Below are 18,895 nucleotides of genomic sequence, written 5' to 3'. Positions count from 1 at the left end.
CTCCTCTCCAGCAGCTCATCCCCAGCCTGTATTGGTGCATGCAATTATTCCTCCCAGAAGCAAGACCCTACACTTGCTTTTGTTGAACCTCATCCGGTTCTTCTGCCCAGCTCTCCAGCCTGTCCAGGTCTCGCTGAATGGCAGCACAGCCTTCAGGCGTGTCAGCCAATCCTCCCAACTTCGTATCATCAGCAAACTTGCTGAGGGTGGCCACTGTCCCCTTATCAAGGTCATTGATGAAGATGTTGAACAAGACCGGACCCAGCACAGACCCCTGGGGGACACCACTGGTTACAGGTCTGCAGCCAGACTCTGCACCACCAACGACGACCCTCTGCACTCTGCCAGTCAGCCAGTTCTCAACTGTGTGAAAAAACTGAAGGGTTTGAAGCCAAATCATCTGAACCACCATGCTCAGCAGCTGCCAGAGTTCAGGCAGTTGCTCCCGCACAAATTTCTTTCAGCTTGGTTTGATCCCTGAGCGAGTCTATCAAATCCAACAGTACCACAGTCCTACCGTAACTTCCCATAAAATGAGTAGATACCAGAGACTTCAGACAGCCTCATGTTCCTTTGAGGAAGGGCACAAAACTAAAACTTTCCACGACCTGTGACACTTCTTTCAGTAAGAATATGATACTCCACTAAGCAGGTGTGCACACAGGAAAACAACACTCATGTAAGCTGCTACTGCATAAGGATTTTACTTACATCTTTTACCATGCTTTGAAATTTGCTTTTTTTTCTCTCCTCAACAGTCATTTCTTCTAGGCACGGCAATACTTCATCACATCTCTCTGTAAGAACTCCTCTTTCCAGGACAAATCTATAAAACAGTTCACAAATAATTGCAAAACTACTGAGTACTGTAGTTCAGGAATCACTTTCCTCCCTCTGCCATCCATACCGTCCATACTTCAAGACTACTATCAACACAACTCCCAGCAACACAAAGCCTACAAAGAAAACCCAGCAAGAGAAACAAAAGTCAGAATTAAATGTTTGTATGCAGGTTGTTCTTTGTCTAGAAAGCAATAACACAAACTGCCTTCTACATAAAGAAGAGAAGCACTTAAAAACATGATATGCAAGTGCAAGGCCACAGGGGAATTGAACACTAAATAAATTAAGACCTCAAATAAAAGATTTAAACAACATCTGTGCTGCAGAAGAATGTAGATGCTTTTTAAGAGCGTTAATCACAATTCTGGGCTAACTGGCACAGCAGCTACATTAGAGCCAACCCCCCCAAGCCCCCCGTGCTGGTGGCCAACCCCACTGTGCCTGACAAGGCCAGGAGCACACTGGCACACCAGAGCTCCACTTCTCTCACAGGAACACAGCTCACTAACAGAACATGTCTCTAATTTAGAAATGTACTTTTGTGTGGCAGGATTGGTATAGAGGCTCTATCATCATCTCGCTACAGAAAAGGGGGTGGAAGCAGCCCCTCAGAGGAATATGTCCACAGACAGGCCACGGAACTTCTAATCCACTTACTGTCACCAAAACCTAAGGCACATGCCCTGAAGTCACAGGAGAGCTGCCCCCATATAAAGATCAACAGGACAAGGAAGAGGAAGAAAACCTCTCCCCTGCCAACAGCCTGTGCTCCTGACACGTTCAGGGCTCAGTGTGGGGCAGCCCCAGCTCCCACTGAACAGCAACCTTCCCAGGCTCAGCTGTGCCCTGTGGGAAGCCTCGCACATCCCCACACCTAACAGTCCCAGGCATCCTAAGGAACTCCCTTTGTCTGCAATGAGTAGGTCTTTATTACGTCTAGGCAAAGAGATGTATTTAGTCAGGAACAGTATCTGAGGAAAACCTAAACTGCTATCAAAATAAGTGATCTAATTTCTTGTGGTCACACAAGACCTACTAGGCTTTGGTCATGTTTGAGGCTTTTTAACTTGGATAATTCCCATTTAACAAACATGCACAATGATTTAAAACCAAATGTTTCCAGCTGGGTTGCTGGACAGCAGGAACAAGAAGTGTTCTGAGACTGGCCTGTGATAAGCTTCAGAGGCTTTCTTGTGGAGGAACACAAAGATGCACCTCATTTCATTCACTCTGTGCGTTAGATCCAAATTCAGCTAAAAGCTTACAGCTATATTCACTCTATTACTCAATTTAATATTCACAGCAATTCTAACAAAAACCCTCTTTGGTTGCACACTAATGGAGACGCAAAACTATCTCCATGGGGTCCCACTTAAGGTTTGAGCCAAAAAAGAAAGTATTTGTGAAGCTTCCCCAAACACCTCTAAATATGGGCGAAACGCTGAGCTTCTGATGGTCTCCAGGTGAGCTGGTGGAAGCTTACAGGGAGCCACCACCTCACTGGGTGCAGGCAGATGAACGCTGATCAGACCTCTGGGTCTCACATGCAGGAGCACAATTCCACGAGAAAGCTGTTACAGAGACATCTATACTGCAATTAGCTACCTCCATTTGTCTTCCATTTCTATAGGAATAGTGTATATCCAGCTAAAGGGAAAAAAGTAAAAAGGGAAAGGAAAAGCATCGTTAAATTGTTCTCATTTTCAGTAACAGTGCAATAAAAATTGGAGTCATGGAGGAAATTCAACATAATACAGAGATTTTTTTTCCTCTGATATTTCACTTTTTTCAGGTACAAAACAGCTGCCGATTTCAGTGAAGGGGATGAGTGACAGCCCAAAGCCCCAAAGTTAGCATTAAAATAAAAAAGCTGAAGATAAAAGCATTGGCTTTAAGCACAATGGCACGATGTGCTGACAGCCACGCAGCCAAGTTCAGTGCCTCTGATGGACATGGGGCAGAGGGGAGCTGCAGACTGGTCTCATGGAGGTGAGGGGGAAGGTTTCGGTGCAAAGGGCTCGAGGTCTCTATTTATAGTTGAAATAACGTAGCAGCAAGCATAATGTGATGCCTCCACAGCTGCCTGCCAATGACACACACAGTCAAAGCACAGCTTTTTGAGGTAGGTCTGGGACAGAAGCCGACCACAATGGCAGAAGTGCTGTTTATTACTGAGAAAGTCTCTGCTCTGTCAGCTGCACGCCTCCTGTCTTTCTCCCACAGTGCGTGTGGAAACATATGTGTATGGAAACATTTCCAAATGAAGAGACAGAGGAAAATACTACTCTAGGGTAATTGTGCTCATTTCTGTCGTGGCTTGCATCACAGCATGATGCAGCCAACCACTTCTACCCTTAGAAAATCATCAAGATCGACAAGCTGCAAAAATAACCTGATGGGTTTTTTCCTACGTGCAAGACTTGTTAGCAAAACTATCCTCGAAACCCACAGTAAAGAAAAATAATGTTGCCCTACCAGTGTATGGAACGTATATTTAAGCACATTAAAATAGGCTCTAATGGTAACAAAATTATGGTCTTTGCCTCACGCGTATTTTCAGTTCTTAAGAAGAGTTCATTTCCCCCTGCAAGATGGAAGAGCTGAAATCCAGCTCCTTCCCAAGCTGTAACAGAGTAACTGGCAACACAAGGAATAAGCCTTGGAACTCCTCGCACGCTGCCTTTATCAGGGACCTGATTCAAAGTTTCCTGAACCGAGCCTTCAGTGATTCAATGGCCATCAGAGCAAAGGCCGAAAAAAAGAAGAAAAGAAATAAATCAGAAGCACAATGCACACAGATCCTGTAGGCACTTTCTGCACTGAGCAGCCCCTCTACAGGCCATGGCCTCTGTAGGGTTCAGTCCCATCTCCATCTCAGCCATCACCCCAGGACTGCTTTGTGAGACACCTTCAGAGACAAGACGTGTCAGCGCATTACGCAACAGAGAAATGAAACATTCAAAGGCTCCTCTTCCAGACTGCCTGTGTCTCTTAATTCACATAACAGCGAGGAGCTCTCTGAGGGACTCCCTCAGAAAATTAAATGGGTTGAACCGATGAAGTATTTTTAATGTATGTTGACAAAGATCCGGAACGAATGTACAGTTACATTAGTTAAATTGAGGACTACTCTGCTCACCCTCACTAAAATGTCATCTTCTTTTATCATTCAGAGGGTCTAACAATAAAAAAAATATATAGAAAAAAAGAACTACATCAAATGCTAATCCACTGAGAAAAAATTCCAGAATCATTTTGCAGAAAATAAGGAAAAGCTTTTTGTTTCATTTTCATGTTTCCTTTATACTGAATTTGCACACAGTCTTTTTCCTTTCTATTTCTCTGCTTCCCTTGCGGGTGCAAAAAAAATAGGAAGACCAGCACTACGTTGTCATGTGGAGCACAGACAGCACGAGAGGCAGACCCTGCTGTTACACCCAGCCTAAGCAAGCAATGCCTGGCATGTTTATGCTTCCTCCTACCCAGCCCCGAGCTCCATGAGGATTACTCAACAGATTACACTGCTCAGGAGCTGAGCTTCACTGCAGACCTGGCACCCTGCGGAGGCACTTGGAATCATAGAAAGGTTCGAGCTGGAAGGGAACCTTAAAGGCCATCAGTCCAACTCTCCTGTGGTGAACAGTGACAGCCACAGCTTGAGCAGCCTGACCTTGGCTGTCTGCAGGGATGCGCCCAGATGTGGAGTCCTCAGCCCTCAGTACAGAAGAAAGGCAGAGCTGCTGGAGCACATCCACAGGAGAGCCACAGAAATGAGCCCAGGGATGGAACACCTCTCCTGTCAGGACAGGCTGAGTGCTGGGGCTGTGCAGGCTGGAGAGGAGAAGGCTCCAGGAGACCTGGGAGCAGCCTGGCAGTACCTAAAGGGGAGTACAGGAAAGAAGGGGACAGACTCTTACGTGCCGCCTCAATGTGGGAGTGACACATCTGTGGGCAGGTTCTGTTAGGGCTGGGGCTGCTCTTGAAACATCACTGTCTAATGACTGAGGTCATGGAAGTGCTGATAACAGCCTCTCTAGTAAACCAGGGAGGTCTTGTTAAAGAGATGAACGCTATCTTGAAGTTTGGACATTCATTTATGCCAGCGACAGAAATCAATCCCTGTGCTTCTACCCCGCAATGACGAGCAAAGAAGTCCAATCTAGAACAAAACCTCAAATTCTGATCTTTCTCGGTGATAAATCACGCATTCTTCCTCACAAGGTCACAAGCAATTTGTATCTGGTACTGGAAGATAACAAAGTAATGCTTTCGCAGACTCACCGAGGGACTTGTCTTCAGATCCGAAGGTATTTAAAAGTATAATTTCCAAAGACATGTTTTCAAACACATGTAGCAAGGCCCCATTCCTTTTACAAAGCTTCTCGAAGTGGTATTTCACACCCCATGACTTTCACCACAGGCCTCTTGCCCTGTTCTTGACCACAGATTACAGCCCTATTTTCACAGAGGCAACCCGGCTGTACTGCAGTCTGCCAGCAGCATGAAGTTGGTAGAGCGAAAGGATCCTGAGTTCAGCACGGAATCTGGACATAAAAGGAATTCCATTTCATTGATCATTCAGTTTTAAACTGTGATACCAAACACTGCCCAAACCCTTGTGCCCAGCACAGTAACGGCTGCTGAGGAGCAGCAGGTTGGGCTTTTTCGAAGGAAACACAAATCCTTGCAGCACCTGGGCCCAGCCTTTAGCTCGGAATCACTTGCTAGAAACTGGCCTGGCCTCTCCAGCACTGAGGTTACCTTCCCGAGATTCTTCTGTCATTGTCAGCAACCAGAAAGTTCCCGCATGTTTCCAGGGCCTCTGCACTAACGGGCAGAAGGCTGACTTCAAACTGGCACTCACAGGGAGGAGGCAGGCAGCTCATCTCAACAGAAATTCCTCTGGTTTCCATCACACACTGGCACTGTTTTCCTATCACCCACCACAAGCAATGACAATTAAGACTTGACATTCCAAGAACCAGCTTTAACTGCATTCATTTTATTTGGTTCTTTTTAGAAACAGAAAGCAGCCTAGAAAACAGCAGCTGGTTGGGCTTCAGAGCGCAGTCAGAGCGCAGCCCCCCCTCCAACACAGAACTGCCCAGCTCCAAACACACGGTGCTCCTTTCAGACAGCAGCACGAGGCCCCAAGCAAAAACATGCACTCCATTAACTTGATCTGTGCACGGAAATGTGGCAAGCACATGAAATTCAGGGTGTTTGTGTGCAGTCCTGGGCTTCTTTGTGGGAATGCCCCCAATCCATAAAAATCTTTCTTCTTTGAAAAGCAATGCTAGTAATACAACATTCAAATGTGCAATTTGAATAAGTATGGCTGTCCCAGAGTAGCCTAACCATCAGTACTTTCATTTAAACTAGCATTATAGTGTTCATATTCATCTTATTGATGCAGCTACCTTTTCATAAAAGAAAGTAAAAAGAAGATGGAATAAACTGTCGCTGAGGAAAAAGACCATCACTAAGTCATCGAGTAGAAGTTAACAATCCCAACAGGGCTCTACTTTTCAGATAAACTGAGTATGGACAGCAATCCATTTTCAGTGAGGAAATAGCACTCCTGCACTGAACTCAATCCAGCAGGGCTCTGAGCCGTTTCCTCCCCGAGATGTACACAACCAGCTGAGCACAGCAGGCACCCTGAGGAGGAGGATCTGCAGAAGTCCCTTCCTTCAGGCTGCACCACTGCACTGTCCACACTTGTACCTCCAGGCCTCATTCTGCAGGAATATCGGTGTTCACACAGCTGTTCTTTTACAAAGAAGTGATAAGACTAAACTGGAGCAGTGGGAGGATGAGGATAAGAGAGCAACCAGAGCCATTCCTGCAGCACTCCGGTCACAGCTTGTTCCGCTACTTCTTTCGATTCAAAAGCAGCTCTATCAGCGGTGCTGGAAGTGGTCAGGCTACATTTGTACCAATCACCTTCAAAACTATGAAAGTCACAGAGAATCGATGGCAAGACCCTTCACAAATAAGGGCAACAGTGGGCTGAAGCATCTGCAAAAACAAATGCTTCTGCAGCTGTGTTTCACCCATGTAACTGTTGCATTTCATAGCTCACCCACCATTCTTTTCACTTTCCATGCATAGCAATATTTAAGAAAGTGTGTTATGAATTCAGCTGCTCGTTTACAGTTACACATTTAGAAGCACTCAGAAAAAGGGCAAAGCTTTGCTTCCTTTCTCCAGCAGACCACCCTGGTCAATGACACTCCAGCACGAGCTGCAGCTGTTCCATCTGGTGCAAAGGGAAGCAGTAGATGTCATTTACGGCACAACAAAAGATGTTTTGTTGTGACTGTACCTTTGGGGTCTGCAATAGTCCTGCTGCCAAACACCTGCATTTATTCAGACACACGTGTAACAGAACTACATTTTGGGATTCATATTTATCTTCTCAGATACCAGCCTCAATGAGGTAAGCTAGTGAAAATTAATTGGGAAATCTGCTTTAACACTGCATGCATGGCATCCTTCACACATCACATACAAGTCTAAATACCTGAGTAGCAAAAAAAAAAAAAAAAATCAATCTAGCTCAGTGTTAGGACAACTCTGTGTAAGCAAATATACTGTTGGTAAAAGCAGAATGTACTGTTGGTTAATTCAGTACTTTCTTCAGTTTTACCTTTTTTCTTTTTTCCAGTTATTACTTGCTTCCTTTGAAGGAAGGACCAGCTAGATTTGTCCCTCAGTTCTACCTGAGGTGTATGTGTAATTTATCCTATCATCTTAGAGAGCAGGTAGTCTGTACGTTTTCAACACGACTTCTGACTTGCTTTGTTTAGATGGTACCTATCTTTTCTGCAGAAAAAGCTAACACAAGATTTCCAAAGAGAGCACTGCTGTGCTCTATGCCTACAAGAGTAGCCAGCTGCGATTACCCGGCTTAATTTCCTAGTTAACTTACATGTTTTATTCCATTAAAGCAATAGAGACTGAGCTCAGAAATTAGTCTTCGTTCCTGGAGAACCCTTGCATACTAGTTAGGCTGCTACTCAGCACATCCTTCTGTTTTTGACATTCCAGTTGAGCTCTTCCACGTAACTGACCGAAAAGACATCTTTCCTTAAGCCACGCAAGAGAGACGAACAGGGCAGAACACTGATGCAACGACAGCTCCTTCCAACACAGCTGAGCATGAGCTGGAGCAGCGCTGATTGCTGGCAGCGGGTGGGCCAGGCAGGTGCTTGAGCAGCAGCCAGCCGTGCAGCTGTGCTACAAGGCAGAACCGACCCGCACCGCTCTGCTCAGCCCTGCCAGCAGCCGCCCTGCCTGCTCTGCCAGCCCTCCTGTGCTGTGCTGACCCAGCGACTCCCACACGTGAAACCAGCAGGTAACTACAACACCTGCTGGAAAGTAAGAAAAGTTTGAATGTGTGTAATTAAACTCAGCTGCTGTTCAAGGACAGTGAAGTCATTGCATCTTTTTGACATTTACACATTTCCTCCTGTTTTGTTCATTGTGTTTGATAAATGACTTCCATCTGTATTTGGAATATAATGAATGCATCTGAGACTCCTTACTATTCAGAGTAATTACTCTGCTGTTACAATAAAACAATTCTTATTTTTTCTCTGAGGTAGAGATTAGGCAGCACTTTACCCTGGGTACCAACTTCTGTGCTTGGTCACTTGTTTTATCCGAGGGGTTTTCTGGAGGAGCAAGGAGATCAGAAACCAGTGCCACAGTGCTAACTCACGTAGGAATAATTCCAAGGCTTTCCTTAGAAACATCCACAATGCTGCACAGACTTCAGGGAAAAAAGGTTAAGAAAGTTTATATTAAATCTATTAGCAGAATGTTATTTTATTTTACTTATAATAGGCATGGTCAATTTACAACCAATAGCCCGGAAAATCTTTTATTCTAGTCCTACAAGTACTCCGAAGTTTCCCCATTACTCTTGACGTACATTACCCTTTATTTTAGTCTTAATGATCATGTTTCAACAAGCATTCCTCTAGTCAATTAACGCAACAGATGGACTACGTTGGGGGCAAGGAGGAAGAGTCTCCAGAAAGCTTTGTAATTTTGGTTAATATTTGCCTTCATTACTCTTGGATGTGTTGCATTTAAAGTGCCGTTCATGTACCAAAAATCTACTGCAGCCCAAGGGTAAAGGAACAGGAGCACAGAACAGGGCTGGCACCTGATCCTTGAGGTCCCTTCCAACCAGAGCCACGCTATAGTTCTACAAAGACAAAAGTGATAACCTCAATGGCTGGAGCACTGTTTGAAACAAAAGAAAAATTTTCATCTACTACAGTTCTTCCAACACTGACTTCACAGCTGGGGATAATGCTGCCAGAGGAAAATGCTTTCCAGATATTTTACTACCAGACCGCTAGTTCAGTTACCAGCAATCTTTCCAAAAACCTAAGGAGCAGGTATTTCCTTTCCATCCTGTATTTGCCAGCAATAGGGCTACGGCCACTTACGTTTCAGGCTATTTTTGAAGCAGCTGTTGAGGTGAAGTAAGCTGGCAGCACTCCTCTCATCCACTCACACCACCCCTCTTGCCTTGTCACAACCACTGGTGCTCACACTTGCTTCATCCATCCCCACAGCAGTTACACAAAGGAGAACAGCCATGTGAAACATCTACTTTTTCCTTCAGCGCGATGATGCTGCCAGAGCATTGCAGGCAACGCAGTCCGTAACAACTCCCACCAGGAAAAAGCGCCCTAACTCTTGCACTGCTTTCGAGCTTATTCTTTGAAATTGAACCCAGGGCTGTTGAAACAAAACACTGCACAGACAGCATACATTGCCTGACATGGTGTGCTCAATTATTAAGGATACCAGTCTTTTTCTATCTATATTTAATTGGGCAGCTTAAAGAGAAGCACAACCACTACATAACTCTGGTAAAACACCCAGCGTACCACCAGTATTTATGGTGCCTTTCCATTCTTAAGCATAGAAATTTGTCTTGAAAAAGACCTCAGGGTTTGCTCCGGCCATTTACACAGCCTTGTTGTGGCAGCGATGCAGATCCCGTAAGCACACCTGACGCTTTTTTATGGCACTCCCGTGGGAATGGCTGTCAAAACAATTTCTCAGGTAGCACATGGAAGCTTCCCCTTCATCCTCCGCAGGGCCACACTTCGTTCCTTCTAAGAATCACAGTGAGACGTACTGGAGTCATAACACAGAATATTTCATAGCTGCTCCACATTCTTGGGCTCCTTCCTGCACTTACTGTATCCAAACACCTACAGAACAGCCACGCAGTGCCTGAACTTCAGTTATTAAATCCAAAGATCTTCAACTGGATGAAAAAAGAAAAGCCGCAAGTCCGAGTATTTCCCTACACAGCTCCATTAAAAACTGATTTCACACAGGATTTCAGGACCTGAAGGACACACAGCTGCAATCAGAAATCCCCTGCGCCCAGTGCAAACATCCAGCCCAGGAGGAATGGCCACACCACAGGAGAAAACGGACTGGAATTTTTCACTCATCTAGCCTTTACTGTCCCCTCAGCATGCCAGCTGCAGCCTATGGAGCTGGGTTTGACATCATACCCAGCTTCAAGGAATTTACCTAGCTTAGATTGGACCTGAACAAGTGTCTTACAAATGCATTGGCAAAGGTGCTTCATCATTGGCATGAATCAAATCTGTAAAATAACCCCAGGACTCCTAATCTAGATTTATGACTTGATGTTAAAATTCCATAAAATATCTATGGTCATTTTCTTGTCTGGATTACAGAATTATGTGGGAATTAATTTAACTCTGTCAACTCCAATGAATTGATGCCCACTTTGCAGAAATCCTGAATTTGACTCCAAATCAATCCTGGGATGTGGATCAGGACGCACGGCATACTGCGCATTTCCAGACATATACTGGAAAACTGAATGGCTCAGTTTTATTTACTCCTCTGACGCCTTTCATCTCTTGAACGCTTTCTCTCCTTGCCCTCAGGTGCCATTCAGCAGAGCACTAAGGGTGCTGGCTACTGCATTTAACATCCTCATGCTGTTTAGAAGGCACAGTCTGCTCCCCAGTAACTGACACATGAACTTGCTATTAACAGGCCAGACAGCGGCATCTGCCACCCAAACTGCATCACATTTTCATCCATGTACATCTACTGCTGCTCCACTGCCACAATGGTTCATATTGAGATTTGTAGCATAAAGGCTACAAATGAGTCTCAGAAAGGCGACTTCTGTGAATCAAACCGTACTGAACTCGAATAGAGAGCACAAGACTGCAGGGCAGCCAAACAACTGTGCATGTTCTCCAAGGAACCAAAAGCCATAGGACATTTGCGGAATAATCACCTCAAAAATGAAGTCACCGTATCTCTGACTGGCTTTCAATCAGCAAAGTCACAGTATTAAATCTGGTTTGGCCACCAGGTATTGAGAAGAGGAGGTTTACCTTACTTGTACCGTATGCAATAGGCAGGACAACGATAAAAAGCTGCTGTGGTACCTTCAGCATACACGCCAGAGAATCAAACCACCACAAAGCTGCAGCAGCTGGGAGCAGCAGTTACTCTCCAACGCCAAAGGAACACGAGGCATGGGCTCATCAGAGATGGCAGAGATGAGCTAGATTATGATGCTAAGTATTTCTTTACATTCTGCAAACCTGATCACAAGGAACACAAGATCGAACCTAGTTTAAAGTTTCTATACAAGGAATCTGAAGCAGCTCCTCAGCAGTGTGTACATCCCCTACAGGTCTGACTTTCTTCACACTCCACTGGGCCCATTTTCCATATTAAATCTTCCCAAAAAAATCACTCACTTATCTCCAGGAGAGGAATCAGGAGTTATGCTTGAAACTGGAACACAGTAACACCCGCTGATGTAAGCAGCCTGGCACACAGACCTGTAGTTTAATATACACCTCAAACAACTGGCTTTCTGCTTGCACTGCAGACAGTACGTGCCACTTAGTATGGACCAGTGAGACACAGCAACATATTCATATACTGGAATAATTAAGACAAAACTGCCACTCTTACATTCAAACTACTTGCAAAACAGTTTTCAATTGGGAAATGCTTATTCCTTTCTCCTGAGGGTAATTACTACTTCACAGTTTCCCTACCCTTCAATTTACATCTCAGCCACCTGCCTGCCCCAGCACAGCTGGACTAGACCCAGAAGCACTAAAACATACATGCTGCAACACTGCCCTGCTAGCCTGGCCTACTTTAAAGGCTTTACTCAACTGACAGAACTTAAAAGGGAAAGCTTCTTAGATGTACATTCCCTCCATGTACTCCTGGTAACCTCCTCCCAAAAACAGAGATGTAAGCAAATTGCATTCAAAGAGACAGATGTTATCTTGCAGCATAGCCTGACCCAGCTCAGGGCCCAGCTCCCACCCTCACCAGCACACCCTCCTTCTCTTCTGATGGCTGAAATAACGACATTCAGATGTACCTGTTTCATCTCAGGAGGCACAGCTGACATTCTCAACTCTCCCAAACTCCTGCTGCTGTGCTGCACAGCGTGATTACTTCTACAGTCAGCACCAGGACAGCACAGCTGAGAAAACTTCCCTTCGTGTAATTAACTGGCCTTTACCCCCCCACATTTCTTCTTTGTAGGAGACATTAAGCAGCACATTACCTTGAAGAATTATTACTGCGGCTCTATCGGGGTATTATCACTGTGTATCTGCTGCTTTATCTGTATGGCAGCATCCACCTGCAGACTACATCTCCACAAAAGCAGTACCAGAAGTATCCTATTTTCTTTGTTAAGTACATACAAAAATGTTCCAAACAGTTAACGGGTACTGCAAAGAATGATATTTGAGTATATTGGATTATTCTCTAATCGCTGTTAAATCATATGAAAGATTAAACTGTTTTGTTCTAATAGTTATTAGCAAAACATCTGACAAAGTTTATCCTTTAATCTCCACGTAATTGAAATCCTGTGATCACTATCTCTCTTTGCCACAGGCTGTATTGCCACCATCAGGAAAGCTGCAGCCAACGTCAGCACCAGCACAGAGCTCTGGGAGGATCCCCAGTGAGCACCGAGGCCACCATGGGGAAAGAGTTTAAATAAATGAAAACAGATCGTGTTGGTATACATCCAAATTTTGCCTTACACGCAGCTCTACTTTGCTGACTCATAAGCACATACAGCAACATATTTACCTGAAATCATCCAAAAAGAAATTTAAAAATATATATATATAAGAAACTGATGATCAAATTCTAAACTGTGAATGGAAACAGATGAACTCTGTAAAGTGGGAACAGAAAAATGCAATGTAAAAAAGTTGTTTTATAGTGCATTGGAAACAAACAAACAAAAAAAAGCATGGGGCAAGGCTGGGTCCACGTCCCAAAAAGCTGCACTGACTGCAGGCAGCGGCCAAGCTTAGCTGAGTATTCTGATGCCATACAGCCATGTCTGTTTTCTCACTAAGGCAAACACACACCAGTACCACAAGCAGCCTGACAGGCTGCGACAGGAACACAAGTGGTACCGCTCAGAGACACTGTCTGTAAAACAAGAAGAGTGAACTATGACATTCAAGTGAGAGATGCACTTTACAGTACTGCTAGGTAACAGAAAGATCACAAGGGCCCAAAGGAGATCTGTGTATGCTGCGAGACTGGCACAGGCTTCCCTATGGTTTCATTACCCCAGTATCTTACGTTCTACTGAACCAACCCACAAGGAGCCATCCTTCCTTTGCTGTGCAGGGGAGCTTCCTTGAGAACCTCTCCCCGGGCAAACGTGGGAACTGCTAGCAAATACTTTTAATATTTGCGTTTGTTGGGATCGTTCCCTGAAGGAGAGAAATGCTTTCCTTTGCTCACACTGTCCCTGGCATCCTTCATCATCAGACAGAGCACATTTGCCACGTGGTTTCCTTCTGGATAGAAAGTGGATATACTGAGCTGGTCAAAACAAAGCAAAAGCAATTTTGTAAGTTTGTTTTTTGTAATTTTAACATGGTGTTCCCTGAAGGTTATCTCATGGAATGAAAACAGAACAGCACACTCGTGGGACGGGCTCAGTGCTGCAGGCACTCACTGCTCCCACTCCCACTCGTGCCGCAGTCCCTGGCCGATGCCCCAGGCCTCTCCGCAGCCACGCAGCCCATTGCTGCGGCTGGGAGTTGTCCAAGCACAGTTGGTACCACCTGCTGCAAATTCTTCAGTCCTTGTTATCTCTGCAGCAGCTCTCAGCCTTTCAAAAGCTACTTCCACGAAGACAGAGGAAAGGACAGTTTGTGCTTGATGTTTAACCTGCAATTCTGTTTTCCAGAAACTCTACAGATTAATGGCTCTGGTTATATTTTAAGAACTCCCAGTGTGACACAATGAACTATCAGCTCCCGCTGCTTTAGAAGGCCAAACTCTGTGCTGTTAGGCTGCTTGATCAGCAGTATAAATCCAACATAGTGCCAAAGACTGCAAAGGAACAGCTTTACCGGCAGGTAAGAAGGCTTCTCTGAAGCCATGGAAATAAGAGAAGTTCATCACAGCTGTCTGCATAAACAACAAGCTGCCCAGCACAGTGCAGACTGCAGTATTTCTGTTTCTCCCACTGCTGAGAACACACACTTTTACTATTGAGGATGCCATCAGAGAAGCAGGGAGGGATGTAACAGAGACAGCAACTGTAGCACTGCTCCAGGAACAGCTGAACTTATATTTCTAACCAAGACTTACTCCAACTCACTGTAGCTGCCAGACCCAACTATTACACAGGACTGTACAAGTTTAACATCTGTGGACGCACACAGATTGCTACAGCCAGCAGGTCAGGCTACGGACCCCAACCACCCAGTGAGAAACTGGAATGCCTCACAGTTAAAGGAAAATCGGAGTTCAAGCCTAGATCCAAACGTCATCCAACCCACTGCAAATCCAAAAATAGACCTGAATCGCTCACATTCACACTTAATTGGCTATACAAGCAGGCAGACTATTTTAATTATGGCACAGTATTTACAGGGTAATCACCAAACAAAGGAAAACCTTACTATGCTTTGGGCATCCTTAACCTGGTAATAAAAGTAACAGCATAATGCTGCTGGGAGAACAGTGACCACGTGCTCCTGGCCTTGCACCCAGCCCACCACACCTGAGCCAGCAGCACTGAGAGGTGGAGTGGGGAGGAAAGCATTCTCTGCTTGCATGGAGTTGGCCCTTTCTCTCTGGACAGTAAACAACAGCACCTACCCTCAGTTATGAGTAAGAACAAACCACCACTTTGTAATTAAACAACCTGGCATCTAACGTTTAATCTCCCTGAACACCTGTCATGTCTCAGAACCTTATGAATAGTGAACAGGTAGGACCAAGGAAAGCAAAGACTTTATTTTTAAATACAATTACATATTCCAGGATCAGAAAGAAGTACTAATCATATCTATCTGCAGCATAATGCACATATAATGACCAGTTAATTGCATTTTAACATTCATGTCTTACTAAATATGCACACATGACCTCTCAGAGCAAACACAGCACGCGGTGTAAGCCAGCCATGCGTTACCAAGGCAGACTGAAAAATTCATCTCTGCGTTCAACGTTCCAGAAGCCCTGAACCGTTCCCTCCTTCACACAGCAGCTCTCCACTGCCTGTCGCCCTATCGCCCAGCTCTGTATGCAGACAGCCTCGGTGAAACGCTCCCTGCCAAAGGAGGTGGTGTCCCAAAAACTTCATAGAGAATTTAATAGGTCTGGAAACTCTTAGTAGGCGAGTAAATCCCTTTGTAATCCTGGTAAGTTCTCAGACTGCCCATTCTCACAGGGATACATGGCCTAATTACAAACCCATTAAACATGGAGTTCAAGGGTCTGCTTTAACTCTGGAATTATTTGATCTGCCTTACACTCAACTTCACTGAAACAGAGTATTTAATTAAAAAAAAAAAAAGAAAAAAAGGACACTGAAGTGAAAACAGACCGGAGAGCAGGAAACCAAAAACATGAGGAACGTACATGGAAACTGAAGAACACCAAGCAATATGGGAAAGAGCTCTTCCAGACACAAGGGAAGATTTTCAGAGAAAGAAAGAAAAAGAACACCCACTTGCTTTGAGCAAGCTATTCTTAGCCAAGTGTGAGCAAAGCAAGGAAAAATATTAAGATGCTGTTGTCGTGCCACCCCTCTACACAATACAAGACCAGTGCTGTGTCTCTGCACTTACGCTTCCCAAAACTAGGGTGCTTCAGCACGGGCTGGATCTGGCCACGGCTGAGTGCAGAGAGGTATCTGTGCTCACTGTGCCTGCTCTGCTGTATGCATGCTCAGGGATCAGCCTAGCAGTGCAACACGCAGCTGAGCACCGCACACAAGCACCTACCTGAACAGCCTGAGTTTTCAGGGCTGAAGGATATCGAAGGATATCGTAGGTCTCCATCCCACAGTGTAAGTTACTAGAAGCTTTGTCACAGACTTCAGTGAAAGCAGGACAAGTCCTCACTGAGACAACCCACACAGATTCTATCAGTCCACTTTCTCAGACTCACACACACCAGAGTTTCTCCGCACTCCCCACAAAGTACTAAAATCACACAAATTAGAACAAAAATCCTGTTTTTTATTTGATAAGATCCAAGAAGGATGGTTTGGAACAGGACAAATCTCACTGTTCTGACAGTCCAAAGCAGGGTGGCTTCTTTCTTCCCCACTTTCTCTACAGTACCTGTGTTACACAAGCCTTGTACTTTGCCATTCAGGATTAAGAAGAGACCAAAAAGAGGCATTTAAGTAACAGACTTTGTTCAAATGATCTCACTGTCCAGGGACGTGGAGCCAGCTAACCTGTGACGCTGACACAGAACTTATTTTCTTGCAGACTATTTGCTTCTGTCATTTGGATGGGGAAAAGAAACTTCAAATCTAGGGTGCAAGCAGCAAGAAAGAGCAGAGCACTATCAGTCTGCTGCTGTGTCAGGCAAGGTGAGATCTTGCACTGCTCTGTTAAGCTGTGAAATACTGTCCCCAGTGATCTAGACGTTACTTATGAATACTTTAAATCTGTCATCCTAAATTTAAACGTTTCCTTCTTCTCATTTTGAATACCTTCCAGCCTTAATAATCTTGATTGTAACTGTACTCAGCACTCAGAGAAATGTGGCCTTCAGCACGTTTATTAGGTTTGCAGTATGTCAACGGCATACTGTTTGAACATAACACGACAATGAAAGGAATCTCACCCTTTGGCACGTTGTACCCTGATCAGAGCCTGCACCAGTCTGCCATCCTTCCAACCTACTGAGAAAACACATACTTTGGGATCTGCTTCTCCTGATGAAAGGCTCCTCATCTATCACCAATCTAAATCATCAATACAATTTGGATGCGCAGTACTCCAAGCAGAATGTCATCTGATACATAACCCTATCTCCAACTGCTACATCACACCGTTAACATTTTGTTAAAATGCGTAATTTGTTTGATGTTCTGAACACTACTTCAAAGTGCTGTCAGATAGGATGCACAGACATGTGCAAGTGCAGGCACATGCAAGGCAGACATACCAATGCACACAAACACAAACACCAGTATCATACTAGCAGTAAATGGACCCTGAATGAGCGTCTCTGCTGCACTGCACAGCCATGCCCACCTTGTCAGGCACGCTACACTTAAAAGGCTCGTTTAAGACTTTACACAGCATCATCCACAATTCTTAATGCTACATACAAGGCTGGTGATTGCCCTGAAGCTACAGACTACTCTCAAAATCCATTCTGTTCATGGTTATCACGAAAAACATTTGTCTACCTCAGGTATCACAGGTAAGGTTTTTTCACCAAACTGTTCTTTCACACCTCAGTTCTGAAGCAGAATGGTTTCAGACGGCACTTGGGTGATCTTTGTTCTAAGAACACAGTTGTCACAACAGGGACATTTAGCAGGCAACATTTACAGAATTCACTGGAGAGAGGACCACGGATGGGCTGTAAGGCTTACAGAACGCCCAGGCAAACCACCCCACCTTCCTGGCTCTATGTGAGTCCCAGGGAACACGAGGCATGCTGCTGCTAGAGCACAGCCTTCCCTGTGCCAAAGATGGCTCCGGGCCTGAGGCTCAGCAGCAAGGCACTACAACCAGGTGACAGCACAGAGATTCCTGACTTCCCACATCTCATTCGCCATCCCACTCCTACACTTCTCTGATAACAGTCTCTGGGTGCTCTTTTTCATGGAATGGAATTTATTTTTCCACGGTAATAACCCAGGTTTTCAGATTACAATCAGCTCTCTGAGCTGTCAGCTTCTACATTCTGTCATATTTTTAACTTTCTCTAAAATACCAGTATTTGCTGCAAAACTGTGGGCTACTCAGATACCCTCAGAATACATTTAAACCACAACATCTGCACGGTGGGCAGGCAGTTGGTTTCCTATAATCCACTGCATATTTTAACTACGTTTGTTCCCACTGATACCACTATTACACTGCTCCTGCAATACAGACCCACAGCCGCCAACCTTAACAGACACCGGTTTCATGAACTACGTTGTGCCCTAATAAAAATAATAATCATCTCACTGTAAGTAAAAAGCTGAGAGGTTGCGTAAACTTACAGTAGCTGAAGCCTGCTGTTACCACGACTCCAAAAATACCATCTTTAATTCTTCAAGCACTAATGCACAACACTGAGCCCTGCGATGGCTGGGTGCTGACCGACAGTCGCGTCCGTGGCCGTGATGCACAGCTGAGAACAGACAGGCAGAGCTGCGGAGCCCCAGCCAGCCCTCCTGCTCGCATGTGTTTTACCAACAGCACCCCGTGCCCCCACAGCACAGCACAGACCTTCCGAGAGCTCAGCTGCGCTCAGCACGAAGCCCGAGGCGGGCAGGCCGCTCCAACCCTCGCACCACTTGTGAGCTGCGGAGCACATTTCAAACCCCTGCCAACAGCCGCTCTGAGGTGACGCGGGCTGCTTTCCAGGCGCGCTCAACGATGGCGCCCGATCCTCCCGCCGCTCAGCCCCGCAACAGCCCTCGTCCGCGAGCGCCCGGTGCGGAACGGGGCTCTGACCGACACATGGCCACCGTGCCGGC

At 45.3% G+C, this 18,895-nt stretch overlaps 1 protein-coding gene across 1 annotated transcript in view; it reads right to left on the bottom strand.

The window, feature by feature from the left end:
- The window catches only part of GPR149 (G protein-coupled receptor 149), a 132,050-nt gene that overhangs the window by 66,772 nt on the left and 46,383 nt on the right, over positions 1-18,895 (bottom strand). The window contains exon 2 of the mRNA XM_019619238.2: positions 712-826. The gene's annotated coding sequence lies outside the window, so the exon portion shown is untranslated. The remainder of the gene's footprint in view (positions 1-711; positions 827-18,895) is intronic.

The sequence above is a fragment of the Meleagris gallopavo genome, chromosome 11 (genome assembly GCF_000146605.3).
Source record: "Meleagris gallopavo isolate NT-WF06-2002-E0010 breed Aviagen turkey brand Nicholas breeding stock chromosome 11, Turkey_5.1, whole genome shotgun sequence".
NCBI lineage: Eukaryota > Metazoa > Chordata > Aves > Galliformes > Phasianidae > Meleagris > Meleagris gallopavo.
Note: the sequence above shows the minus strand (reverse complement) of the source record. Positions and strands in the feature narration are given on the sequence as shown.